This window comes from Gouania willdenowi, chromosome 1, assembly GCF_900634775.1.
Source record: "Gouania willdenowi chromosome 1, fGouWil2.1, whole genome shotgun sequence".
NCBI classification, from domain to species: domain Eukaryota; kingdom Metazoa; phylum Chordata; class Actinopteri; order Blenniiformes; family Gobiesocidae; genus Gouania; species Gouania willdenowi.
This window is the reverse complement of record NC_041044.1, coordinates 11,006,240-11,020,488: the sequence shown is the minus strand read 5'-3', so window position 1 is coordinate 11,020,488 and position 14,249 is coordinate 11,006,240. Positions and strand designations below refer to the sequence as shown.

The 14,249-nt window shown below is 40.7% G+C and overlaps 1 long non-coding RNA gene across 1 annotated transcript; it reads left to right on the top strand.

Annotated features, from left to right (window-relative positions):
- Positions 1 to 8,306: 8,306 nt before the first annotated feature.
- Positions 8,307 to 13,860, top strand: LOC114471143 (uncharacterized). The gene is made up of 3 exons (XR_003674945.1): positions 8,307 to 8,318; positions 8,483 to 8,489; positions 13,681 to 13,860. It is a non-coding gene; the product is annotated as an uncharacterized LOC114471143 (long non-coding RNA).
- The last annotated feature ends 389 nt before the right edge of the window (positions 13,861 to 14,249 follow it).

Here is a 14,249-nt window from a genome sequence, read left to right as displayed (position 1 = left end):
ACTTCGGCATCCTTGAGCTTGGACTACAAAATAAAAGCGAGAAATAAAAATGGCGGATTGCTCGAAGTGTTGGACCTGGAGTTGATGTACTAATTTGGCAGTTCCGCTGCAAATACTGTGATGTAATAGTTCAAAAAACGTAATAGAGAATAGAAAAATCGAAAAAGATTGAAAAATATGAGCAAAACAGAATATAAAGATATCTACAGAGCACCTGAAGAGACTAATTTGATTTTTTCTGTACTTCTAAGCTCTAAATATACAACAAAATGCATTTAAGGGCTAAAAAAGTGGATTTAGCATGATATGTCCCCTTTAAGTCATTAATGGAGCATGATGGCAGCTTCAACAAAGGGGCTTGGTGGTGCAGCAGCCCAACTGTGGTAAAGAAGCACAGGGACAGGCAAGGCCGGATTAGCAACACCAGGGGCCCTGGGCACTGAGACTCACCAGGCCCCTTCTCTAACCTAATACGCACACAAATTATTTTATATATATATATATATATATATATATATATATATATATATATATATATATATATATATATATATATATATATATACTCGCCTTTCCAGAATGAGAAATCAAGCACTGTCATCTCTCTCACAAATTACACAACAACAATGAAATAAAAAAAATCATCACAGCCCAGTGCATGGCTAAGGATTATGACAATAAAGTGTTCACATTAAAGCACCCAAGCAGAACCTCCACCAGTACTTCTCAAATGTTACTGACTGAAGATATAACAATGCCATCACATAACACAACTGAGTGCAGGTTGCATTCTGTCACCAAGTCAGCTGGATAACTTAACACTGCAAAAAAACAAATATGCAGCACTATAACTCTCTGCATCACACCACAATGAATTATGCAAGATACATGTTGTGCAAACAGCATAATAGAATAAGCAAAATACATGTATTATCTGCACAATCATAAGAGTTTATAGTGGCCTACTCACTTCACATAAAGCACAATGGTTCTTACCTTTAGAAGTTCTTCTTTCTGGTCTTTTTCTTTGCAAAGTTCAAATCAAGTCCTCAAAGTCCAGCTCCCTCACCAGCTCAGATTCTATGGCCATTAAGGACAGTGCAGAAAGTCTCTTCTGACCCATAGTTGTCCTGAGTTCGTTTTTTATTCTTTTTAGTTGTGAAAAGGACCTCTCTCCCTCACAGTTGGATACAGGCAGTGTGAGAAAAAGCCTGAGAGCAACAAATACGTTGGGGAAGGTTGTCTGGAGTCCATTCCTCTGCACAATCTGCAATAGATTTGCAGGTGTCTTATCTTGCTCAGTGCTGACAAAAGACCTAAACTGGATCAGCTCATCAGATAAAGAATTATCCAAGTCAGATGGATATGAAGATGAGAGAGCATTGGCCCATTTGAAGAGATCAGTGTCCGCACAGTCCATGTCAAATAGGACACCAAAACGATCATTAATGTCTTTATAAGCATCCAGCCGTTTCTTCAGTCCTGACAGCAAACTGTCAATAATCACATTGAATGTCTCAACTTGGAACTTTTTACTCCCAGTGAGCACCACTTCATTGTCAACTGTCTCATCATCAAAGGTTTTTCTTTTACTCACGCGGTGGGTCTCGGATTGGTAGGCCTGTGTCACACCTGTGATGGCCCGGGCAGATGTCTCAAAGTCACCAAATTGTCCTCTTAGTAATGCAACATAAGTGTGCAGTGACTCCAAAAGCCGCACAGCAGTCATCAGGTCCATCTCTCTCTTCTGTAAGCTGTTGCTTGTCAGCTTGAATCGTTGCAGCACAGTGTCCCAAAACATGGTCATGAGCGCGGTCTCCAGCTTCTCAAGCTTGTTACACAGCGCAGCGGCCTCCCGCCTTGTGTCCCGTCGCTCTTCATCGTCCGAGGCTACCATCTGTAAGGAGCTTGCTATTTTAGCATAATTTTCAGAAAGAGCTCTGGTGGAGTCTCCTCGGCAGCTCCATCTTGTACAGGAGAGGGATTTTAGCGTCAGTGAGATGTCTGCAGTGAACACCTTATTCCATCGGTGGGTGGAAGCAGAGCAAAACGCATATAGTGATTGAAGGAAGTCAAAAAACTGGCTTGCTCCCCGACAGCTATTTTCCACACTATTCACACCAACCAAGTTCAAAGAATGTGCGGCACAAGGAATGTAGTGCATTAGTGGGTTGTTCTTCTTGAGCTGAGCTTGCGATCCATTATATTTCCCTGACATGTTTGATGCATTGTCATAAGCCTGCCCACGGCAGTTAGAAAGATCCAGCCCCAAGTCACTGACCATCTTGATCACACATTCAGCCAGACTTGATCCAGTGTGACTGTGAATTGGTTCGAATCCGATGAATCGCTCAACCACTTTTCCTGTCTCACTCACAAATCGGAACACAAAAGTTAGCTGGTCCACGTGAGACATGTCAGGTGTAGAGTCTACTATAACAGAGAAATACTTCGCCTGCTGAAGTTCTGTAGCAATGGCTTGCTTTGTTTTTTCTCCCATTAAATTAATAAACTCCTCACATATAGTTGATGACAAATATGAAGGCTTGCCACGACCCTTCTGACCATACTTCTGCAAATGTTCCTTTAAAAACGGATCAAACTGTGCAAGCAGCTCGAGGATTCCCAGGTAATTGCCATTGTGAGGAGATCCCAAAAGTTCATCATCTCCGCGGAAGGGAAGCCCCCTTTCACTCAGAAATTTAATCACGGCAACTACACGCCTCAAAACATCCTTCCAGTACTGACCTTCTGCTTCGATCTGTCTCCCAAGAGAAGCATCAACAGTGCCCAGATGTTTGCTGCGATGTGCAAGTGAAAGCATGCATCTTCGGTGCTCCCCACTCATTTCATGCTCCGTTATTCGCTCTGGGTGTTTCCAATCGCTAAACCCCGCAATAAATGCATTGTTGCATTGTGAAAACACTTTGCAAGGAAAGCAAAAAATATCTCCCGTTGATGGTGAATATATAATCCATTCTCGTGGAATAGCTTCCCCATTGTAAATGCGCCGGGTCAGAGCGTCATTAGTAAGGGAGCACGTCTTTCCCTCTGCGTCGTTCCCCCTCCGTGAAGCAGGATATTTAGCCGCCCGATTTTGAAAGGCTGAGATTCCTTTAAATAAAATTTCCTTGCGGGTGCTTTCTGTAAGCGATCCCCATAGTGCAGGGTCTTCAGATATTGAGGAATTACCTTGTTCCGCTTGCTCTTCATTCATAGATGCCGCTTCATTTTCTCCGGTAAGGATAGTTGCCGCCGTTAGCTCAGGCTGGGCATCACTGGTAGAAGGCGCTTCCAAGCTAACATTGCTGCTGGCTAGCTCGAAACCCTCCTCTTCAATTCTAGCTTTTTTGAAAAAGCTGTTAATTGGCATAACATTTTTTATAGCTGTCGCTTCCTTTTCCTCCTTTTCTTTTTTCTCCTTGCGCTTTGCGTGTCCGCTGGGCTTTTTGTTGATGCTGCTGAGGTCCATTTTCCGCCACTTTTCACTACATACACAATATATGGAAACTATGGAAACCACCTGCTAAGCCCCACCCACCATTATCATTAGCCAATCTACACAATGCATTGCCACCCGCTCCCAATCATTACCTGTCAAGTCAACAAACTGACATATAAGGGAGACAATCACGAGAGTCCATTTCTTGTAGACAACCATTATTTTATTCTGATTGGACCATTATTATTTCTGCCGGCAGAGGGCCCCTCTATGCCCGAGGGCCCCTGGGCACGTGCCCAGGTTGCCCATATGGTAGATCCGGGTCAGGGGACAGGGCCGGCCCGTTATATAGGCAAATGCTAAGTGCGCCATACATCCAGGGGGCACCAAATCGAGTGAAATAAAAAAAAAAATTAAAAAGCAATTAAACAACCAAAGCACTGATATTATTAGAATACTAAACTTGATAGTATTATTAATAATTAGTTTTAATGACAATAAAAAAGAGTTTTACTTCCCAGCCCGCCACCCCCCACACTGATTGACACCTGTGTCCGAGGCGTGACCAAGGCGGCTCAGGCTTGTTTACTGTTTTAATGACCTCATGGAGTGTGTGCAGCAAGTGGCGTCATCGTGCCTAAACGATCAAACTAATTATCTGGTGCCCAGGGAAGAAAAAAAACGAAAGAAAAGGAGGAAAAATGTGAAAAAGCCAGAGGTAAGCCAGTGTTTTAAGACTATCATGGACTAATTAATTGTGCTCAAGTCGTGCATTATCAAGCAAGCTGGCAGAGCGTTAACAGAAACAGATAAAGTACTAGCTTAACAATGATTACATAGCAAACAGCGGTCTATGAATTTATTTCATTTTTGCTTATCGTCATTTTAAGATAACTATTTATCTTTATGCAAATGTAAGAATAACATCACAGTTTGTGTTTTATACGGAAACCTAATGAACAGCAGGTCATTGATTTATTCATGTTGGATATTTCATACCTCTCATTTTACTTTTAATAAAATTGCTATCTATATGCTATCTATATGTAAACATTTGTTTTATTAGTATTCTGTGTCAATCTATTTCATAAATAATAAATGGTAAATAAAAGTAGATGAATGTTGTGTGTGCTCAGACCCGTCGCCAGACCTTAGTCTTTGGGGGGCCTGTAAAAAGCATGGGTGAGCACCTTTTTTGAGCATCACTGACACAATTCTAAATTGATGGAGCCCGCCAGGGGATATTATGAGAAAATTTGCAATAATTTACAATGAAACGCAAAAACTACATCCAAAAACAATGCATCTAAAAGTTCTAGTACTAAAGCTGCATGTTTAATGTCTTTTCCTGCAGTTGTTCTGAATCCTGCTCTTTGCCATTCTGACAGTTGTGTGTGCACGACACCATACACATAGGCAGAGTCAGAGTAGATGTTTACTTTTTGTCCACTTGCTAGTTGCAATGCTCTTATGACCGCTTTCATTTCTGCTGCCTGTGCTGATTGGTGTTTGTGTAGTAGTCCTGCATCGGCAACTCTAGTTTCTCCTGTCACCTGATCTTGTGATACCACCGCGTACGATGCTATCAGTCCACCCTCCCCCTTGTAACAACATCCGTCAGTGTACAAGGTGAGGTCTGGATGTGTTAATGGTGTGCTCTGCCACCCCTCTCTCAAGGACTGGTCTATCTTCACTCTTTCCTCACAGCAATGTGGTTCGCCTTCCAACATCCCATCTGCCATGTTGACACCTTGATGACTGTATGTAATGTGTGGTTGCGTCAACACTTGTTCAATCTTTGTCTGCCTTTGTGAGGTGAGTGTGAATGCAGTACTTGTGATGAATGTCATCAAACTGTGCGTAGTCAGTACTGTAAGAGGATGTTTAAGCACATGTGATGTCTTGTTCAGTATTTTTGATAACGAAGAAGCATACCTTGTGCATGGTGGTTGACGCTTTTCGATTGGTTCCAGTAAAACTGATGTGTACATCAACACCTGTCTATTACCATCCCCCTTTTTCTGGAAAAGCACAGCTGACATGGAATCAGCTTTTTCAGAAACATCTAGATAGTTGTTGATAGTCTGGAACCGACATGTTTGCGGCTTGTGTAAGAAGCTGTTTAAGAGTAATGAATGAGTGTTCAGCAGTAAGAGTCCAGTCTAAGGATGCCCTCAGGTTCTTCATACCATGCTCATTTATCAACTGACGCAATGGAGAGGTATGTTCAGCATAATCAGGGAAAAAATGCCTACTGTCTTTGGCTAAGCCCAAAAACATCAACATGTCTTTCACTGTATGTGGTTTAGAATGATGTAAAATAGTTTGTCTGTGAGCAGATGAAACACCTGTGCCCCTAACAGACACCCTCCGACCCAGAAACGTCACCTCTGACCTGCAACACTGAATTTTAGATTGAGAGACCTTGAAACCGCAGTCATGAAGATATTGCAATAGGTCGTGAGTGACTTGTAGAGCAACATCATCAGAGGGAGCCGCAATGAGAATGTCATCGACGTATTGAACAACAACAACTGCTGGTGGGATCTGGAGAGGTTACAATAAATTTTTCAAAGCTGCGTTAAAAAGCCCAGGCGACAACACAAAGCCTTGTGAGTAAGTGTAACGCTTGCCTTCAAAGGTGAATGCAAAAACCTGTTGTAGATGCGGCGCCAATGGTAAACAAAAGAAAGCATTTGCAAGGTCAATACGTGAGAAATACTTGTGTCCAGGGCCAACTTTAGACAGAGCACTGTAAGGATTAGGGACTGGAATGGTTTTAGTATCGACCGCTTTGTTGATTAAACGTAAATCGTGAACCATGCGGAATCTCCCAGTTTCATTTTTCTCCACAGGTAGGATGGGAGTATTCCACTCCGACGGACCTATTTCAAAAAGCACATCGGCACGGAGTAATCCCCCAATTGTTTCACGAATACCTTCCCTACCAGCCGGCGAAGTAGGGTATTGCGGTGTGACGGAAGAACAAAAACCTACATCAGTGGGACTCTGAGTCCACAGGGAGGGCGGCAAAGATGACAGCATTGCAAGAGTGGAGTCACGATCTTGCCTCTCTCTACCGTGAAAACATGTTAGTGTTTGATGAGCCAATAGTGATGTACCTTGAGCATAAAATGAAATTCTGTACATGGAAAGAGAATGGGAATAATCCACAGAAGGAATGGTAGACTGTTGCCAATCTGTAGCGGAAACAGCTTGCTGGGTCATGGGACCCAGATCTTTAGCCTGATGAGCTGCGCCAACTGACATGATAATATGTGGAAATGATGACTCCGAGGTCATCACGTACCACGCAAGCTGATCTGGGGTCAATTTACACGCAAAAGCCATGCCCTGTTGACCAATGTACAAATGTTCAAGAGCTATTTCCCAAGAAGCACCCTCCACCTCCTCCATGAAACTCCCTTCATATAGAAGATCACTGTCCCTGTCATAAAACAGGGTTAGGGTGCATTTTTAATAATTTCAATTCAAGATCCTTAGTTTGATCATTCTCTTTCTTTTGCTCCATCCGATGTTGCTGCATGTGGCTACAGAAGTGAGCGTCCAGCGGGGCTGAGAAGCATCATGTAAATCAGGGTTCGAAAGGATAGCTGTCTTTACTTTGTCAGGTGCATTGCTGATAACATAGGAATGTGTATGTAATTGTGAAGAACCTGGATCACTTCCTGTAGTTTGAAGGAAGTCATTTCTGGATCTGGTTAGAAATTCCATAGGTGACTCCCCCTCTTTTATAGTATAATGCATAGTTTGCAATCTACCTGGGGGTACTGGAAACCTGTCACGAACTGTGCCTCCTAACAAATCAGCCAAGTGTGTATTCATTGGTTGATTTTGAGGGAAATTGGTTAACCCGCACCGTCCAGATATCTCGGTATAATCAGCCGTGGTCAAACTATGTCCAAGAATACTTAGCACATCTCCGGTGGTAAGCATCAACCCTGCAGTGGCTTGGCCAAGGGCCTGCATCCAGGGCGCGCCTCCTCCGGAGATGGGAGGTAATTTATCCGCAATGCATTTCATATCCGTCAGGGTGAATGGTTTGTAAGTAACAGCTGTACCACTAGCATTGGCGATGAGTGGAAACTGTAAATTTGTTCTGGATGAATGACTTTGACCTTGATCACGATTCCTAGGCCTAAGATTATATCCATGTGTAGAAGTGGATTGTGGAAGCACTCTTTGTAGTTCTGAAGCAAGTCGTTGAGCTCCAGTAGATAATGTTCAATCAGTTAATTCTCCTGTTATCTCATTAGGCTGTTGTCCATCAATCTCCGATTCAAACGAATCGTCAGACTCATAGCGCACTACACTTTGTTGGGATCGTTGTGAATGTGCATGTGAAGAATATTCTGGTCGATGTGGATCGCCCCTTTGGTAACCATGTGATCGATTATGTCTCTCTCTCTCTTGTTTTATCCGTACAGGCTCCTGTACCTCCTGAGTAAGCTTATCCCAAGCCTGACCTAATCCTGCACCAGGTTCATGGAATGGGTTATTTGGATTTCTGATTGTCAGATCTGCATGTCGAATGTCCCCCGTATAATCTCCCCATTGACAGTTAAGAGACCCACTGTTGATCTGTAATTGTGGCATTTGAACTGTCAAAGGAAGGGTTGTGAGTGTTTCTTTATTCACTAAGTTTTCAGTATACTCTGGTGGAGCTGAAGGCTCAATGTGTGTGGTGGAATGAATTTTTTTAGATGGCATGTGTAATGCTGTCTTTTCTCCACCAGATGAAAGCAGAGAGGACTTTTCCTCCTCAGAACTGAGTGGCTGTGTGCTGTGTGACGTATGTCCTCCCATCTTAACTGTTCCTCCCACTCGAGTCTGACAAATTGCTAGTTTCTGCCCAGTCTCATGTGTTCATAAGCCTGCACTGCTGTCTTTTGCTTACGACGCTTAGAGGATAACGCTGAAGTTCTGACGTCTTTAACTCTCTTCATTACTCTCATCAGTGCCTGCTCTGCCCTGGACACAGTTATGAACCAGTGACGTGCCGTGACCACTAGGGTTGAGTAGGCACGTTGCAAATCGAGACCACCAATGACAATTTCATATGTTTCTGCTGGCAAGTGTTAATTCAATTCAAATCAATTTTATTTGTATAAAGCAATTTCCAACAACGTCATCTCAATGCGCTTATCAAAATGTAAAATTCATAATAAGAAAGAAAAAACCCAACAACATCCACATGAACAAGCATTTAGCCATCTAACAAAATCAATATCATAAACACCATTAAAGAAACATAAACAATTATTTAATATACTCTCCCAACAAGATATATCTCATGACACAGCAGCACATCTGTTGTTTGTGTTGGAAACACAGAAACACGGAAAAAATGACAACTTAGAACAGCCTCAGTGAGGAGCATCCACAAAGTCAATCCTTCCTTTTGTACCATTCACTGTGAAAAGTATGAAACATGTTCTGATCTTACCATTGCTGAAGCTCTGGTAGCTCAGGTGTTGGTCTCAATCTTTTAAAAGCTGTCGTTTTTCCTCAAAACAAAGTTTCTCTATCATCTCTAGCGCTGTCACCCGCCCACTAGTTAAAGAACATAGCAGCAGCAGTCACGTGTCATCTATTCACTAATGTGCTGTGAACTTACGTATAGCATTTAGCATAGCGCAGTTACGTGCAAAGGCAGCTCTCTACGCTGCCTTTACGCGTAAATGGATGTCATATTGGGGACCTGACTGCACATGCGCAAACACGTAAAATCACGCAATGGGAACGGAGGCAGAGGAGCGACGTGCCATTGGGAGGGGGCGTGGCCTCCCTCTGCCTTACAGCAGAGCGAAAAAAAAAAAGAAAAAAAAAGACTGTGCAGCTGTTCCAGGAAATAGCTGTTTAGTAATTTGGGCTATGAAACGCACAAAATTCGGACACTTATGTAGGCTATTGGAAATGAAAAAATAAACAATTTATTATTAAAAAAAAAAAAAAAAATTATAATGAAATAATCAAAATATCAATTCACCCTTGGGTAGGCACTGCCTACCTTGCCTACCCTGACGGCACGTCACTGTTATGAACACATCATGAGTGACTAAATCAGGTGGAAACAATCCCAAATCTTGCAATGTTTTCACACAGTCTTGTATGTCTTTCTGCAACTTTTCTTTCTGAGTTTGATCTGTCATGCCAGTCGTAGCCACAATTGCTGCCTTAGCAACCTGTTCTTTTTTTATATATATATAGACCACAGTGGGTCACACCACAACAATAAAATGAAACAAACAAAACTCACACAGCGCTTAACAGAAATTTCAACAATTGATTTTTTTATAGGTACCAACTGACCCCGGGCTATTTGGGTCCTTTCTTCCTACCACAATGAAGCTATACTCTTTAGAGTCCTACCTTTGCCCGTATCTTTATTTATTTATTTTACAGGTACCGACTGACCCCAGGCTCTTGGGTCCTTTCTTCCTACCACAATGAAGCTATACTCTTTAGAGTCCTACCTTTGCCCGTATCTTTATTTATTTATTTTACAGGTACAGACTGACCCCAGGCTCTTGGGTCCTTTCTTCCTACCACAATGAAGCTATACTCTTTAGAGTCCTACCTTTGCCCGTATCTTTATTTATTTCAACACTGTGCACTACTGAATACTTTTTTTTTTTTTTTTTGCAACAGCTTTCTGCACAACATCCAAATTCACACAAAATACTACGACACGATGCCCGAGCCTCCAGGAGCCAAAACAATGAACAACAAAGGTGTTCTTACCAATGTTATAGGTGGCGGGCCCACTGGCTGCCGGACCGGGTCGGTGTGAAGCCGTCCTATCACGTCGGGGTCACCAAATTGTTGGAATATAATCTATTCTTATTCCAGTGTGTTTGTGAATAGGAAGGATCACAGTTCAAATTCTTATTTGACCTTTTATTTTACCTGTTGTGCAGGAAGCAGTTCAATACGAGATCTCGGGCTCAACCACACCCTTCTAAGAAAAGTGCCCAACACCGAGTGTTGAGCAAAATCAAAGAGGAAGAGCCCCGACTTCATGTCCAGGGCTAATTTATACTTTTCACTTACGTCATCTGTTTCTCAGTCACTGTGATAGTGTGTAATCTGACTCCAATAACTATAAAAGACATAGAGTGTGGTTGAACCATTATAATCTTTTCAACACGTTATTCAACAACATCACAATGTTACAAATGACATCTCAAGTAATTCAGAAAGTGAGTTTTTAACTGTTTACACAAAGATTTCAATAATGCCATATATGGCATTGACCTTGACCATTCCAGGGAAAAAAGTGTGTGGCTGCAATAGCTCAGAGTGGAAAATTACAACAAAATGTTGAAACAGGACATGTTTACCTGCTGCACTTGTCTTAAGCAATGGTTTTAGCAATGATTATATGGTTAGATCAACACCCAATTGATTATTTAAAACCTTCACTATTTTAAAATAATGCAATACTATTGCAAAATAAAGCAATAGTTTTGCGATAAAACGCAATAATTATTGCGATAAAATGCTGATGATGAAGTTGAGTTCTAGAACAACAAAGGCCGAATGAAGCTCAAGTTCACTTTGCAGATTTCATGTATATGTTGTGACTTTTTTTTTTTTTAAACATTTATATTATTTTGTTAATTTTTTTCTCCTTGAACATTTTCCTGAATTTTTCATCCCATCCAATTTATAGACCATATGATGTTGATGAAGATGAAGACATTGAGGAGGCCATCAGACAAAGTCTTTTAGATGAAACTGTGCAGTCCTCCCAGAATTCAACGTATTTTTTCAGAGATTATATGTAGCTTGGAGTGCTTGCACTGCATACTTTGTTTTTTTACTTATGTTGGTAAAAGCTGTGATCTTTCTGTTTTAAAGGTAGCAAAAAAGAAATCATAGGAATCGTGAAAGCACACAGTAAGAGCATTGTTACAACTGCCTACAGACCAATCTTCATCAGCCAAGCTGACATCTGCTCTCCAGCAGTTTAGTAGACGTATAGATTCGCTGATAGTACCGATGTGCTGCATGTGACCTTTGCCAGTGATGAAGATACCAGTGAAGAAGCTGAAGACCTTGGAGGGCCCAGGCGTGAATTCTTCTGTCTACTTGAGAAAGCAATCTATAAAGATAGCGGAGCATTTGAAGGTTATACACTTTTCTTATTGTTTACTTGTAAATGTGTTGCATACTAAAATTAATGCATAGTACATTTCCAGTGCGTAGAACATAATCACGACTAGTGGCAAAATTGTTTGTTTGAACAAACTGTACCTCAACTTCCCCTTTCAAATGTTTACCATGAACTTGGGTGGCTGCATAAAATGTTACAAGGCCTGCTCTAGAAGCAATATTTGGTTTGTCCATTTCGAGCTTTTGTAGAAACATTGTTGTGTGACATGGCAGGCAACAAGAAGGAGGATACCACTTGTAAATATTGACGATCAGTGTTAGAATAAAAAAAAACTAGTGACTCTTATTTAGACTTGATTCCACACTAATCAACAACAGTTATAAAGCTCTATGAATAATATTCCATGTCACCCAACAGAACATCCTAAATGTTAGACACTGGTACTGTTACTGTTTTTGGGTTAAAAAGATCTTTTCTTAATGCTGGGTGAATTTATATTGGAAAAAAAAAATTGTTCACGTACATATTCAACCAAATTATTTGAATTTCTTTTTTAGGTGTCAAATTTTGATTATAGAAAACAGACTCAACTAATTTTTCTTTTCACATGGTGCTAATAGCGTAGCTAATTGGATTGTTATTGATATAACATTTAGCCTATTGTCTAATTCAGGACTAAGCACTCCCTACAAAATCATTTAAACTGGGTTTTGGGCATTGAAAACTTAGGTGTTAGCAGTTACTGTTACTGTGTCTCTCATACATCCACTTCTACTACAAGCATATGTTCATGCAATATCTGAATGGGATATTCATAACATTCCAATAGTCTAATGTTTTTCCCCAGAGTCCCCAAATGGCTTAATTCCAAGAATGAACATTTCTCACGTGCAAAATGGAGTGTATCATACTATTGGACAGATGATGTCTACCATAATTGTCCAGGGTGGTTGAACCCCCTGCCCTCTTGTCTCCTCTTGTGGCTGACTACTTTATGACAGAGAACATCTTTTGAGGTAAAAGCCACTCGGGAAGATGTCGCTGACATGGAACTTAGAGGATCCCTGAAAAGGGTACGTTTTTGCTTTCAATTTCAACTTCTGTGTTCTGAATGCATCTTTTTTATTGTTTCCTTTCTTCACTTCGATGTGGAATAAGCAGCAAATGAGACTGATCTAGCTCAAGCTGTGGAGTGTTGTGACTCATGGACAACAAAGATGTATTTGTAAAAAGTGCAGTACTTTTCCATGTCCTCATGTATCGAAAGAGCTGCTACGATCAGTTGGCTGAGGGTTTAAAGTACTATGGGGATAAGTTTAAATTTAAATGCAACTTTAATTACATGTGCATGTGAGCTGCACAATAAAGGAATCAGTGAAATGCGTGAAATTTTCAGTATTATTAGCAATATGGCTTGCAAAATACAGATGCTCATATAAATACCATATCATTCTAAAGTTTGGACACATACACGTTTGATCAAATGGGTATACCGGTTACATGGATATCCAATCTCTTGAGTCGTACTTTATATTTTATACAAATATTAAAACTGCCATTAGGCGAAGGTTTTTGTTCGTTTTTTTTATGCCAAACTGTATTCTCACTTGCTCAAAGGCTGTTTATTATATGCACAGACTTTGAAGTATAACTTCAGGATAGTGTTTCTATCCTAAAACTACAGGATCAACATCTAAAATCACATCTTCCCATTTCTCCTCCTGGTAACCATTAGATATATGTGTAAGCACTCATGAGAAGCTTCAGAAGACAGTAGTAGCTTTCCACTGAGATCCACCTGGATGATGACACAGCCCTGCTCTGATTGGCTGAAGACTTTATTCTCAGATTAATTATTTTTATATGGTTATCTCAACTTTTTCTAGGGAAAATGGCAAGAGATGATAGATTTTTGTCACTGACACAGTTGAAAAAGTTGAAATTTATAATTTGCAGCTTCGTCTGTGGTCAAAACCAGGATCCTAGGGCAGTGTTTCTCAAATGGGGGTACATTTACCCCTTGGGGGCACATGGAAACACTCCAGGGGGTACGTGGGAAAAAAGGGGGGAGGGCAACTTGTTGTATCTTTTAGATCAGGGGTCTGCAACCTTTACTCTCAAAGGAGCCAATTTGCCTAATCTCACCTGGATTAAAGTCATTCCGGAGCCGAAAAAATACTTTCTCAATAAAGACAATATAGTGTATACAATTCTATACAGTTCAAATTATATTGAATCATTTCATGTAAAAAATATTTTTTGAGTTAATGTATTTGAAGGGCTACAACACATCATGTCGGTCAACACATGCTAAGTGATCATTTCTTGCAACATCTTGCAAATCTTTCCCCACACAAATAAAATATCTATTTTCTTCCAGAATATTATTTTTGTTAGTTATCCCACCAGGGATTTAAAACCTGGTAAGTTGATGGTCTGTAGAGGTTTCAGGGGGTGATCTACATAATTTATTTTTAGGTTAACAAATTGTTTTATCATAATTCTATTTCAAGTTATTGTCATTAGTCATCAACACCGTCTGTAAGAAATAAGAATTAATTATTTAAAATTTTTTTTTAAAGCTATAGGGAGCCATTGTAAATGAGTCAAAGAGCCGCATGAGGCTCTAGAGCCGCTGGTTACAGACCCCTGTTTTAGAACATTCTT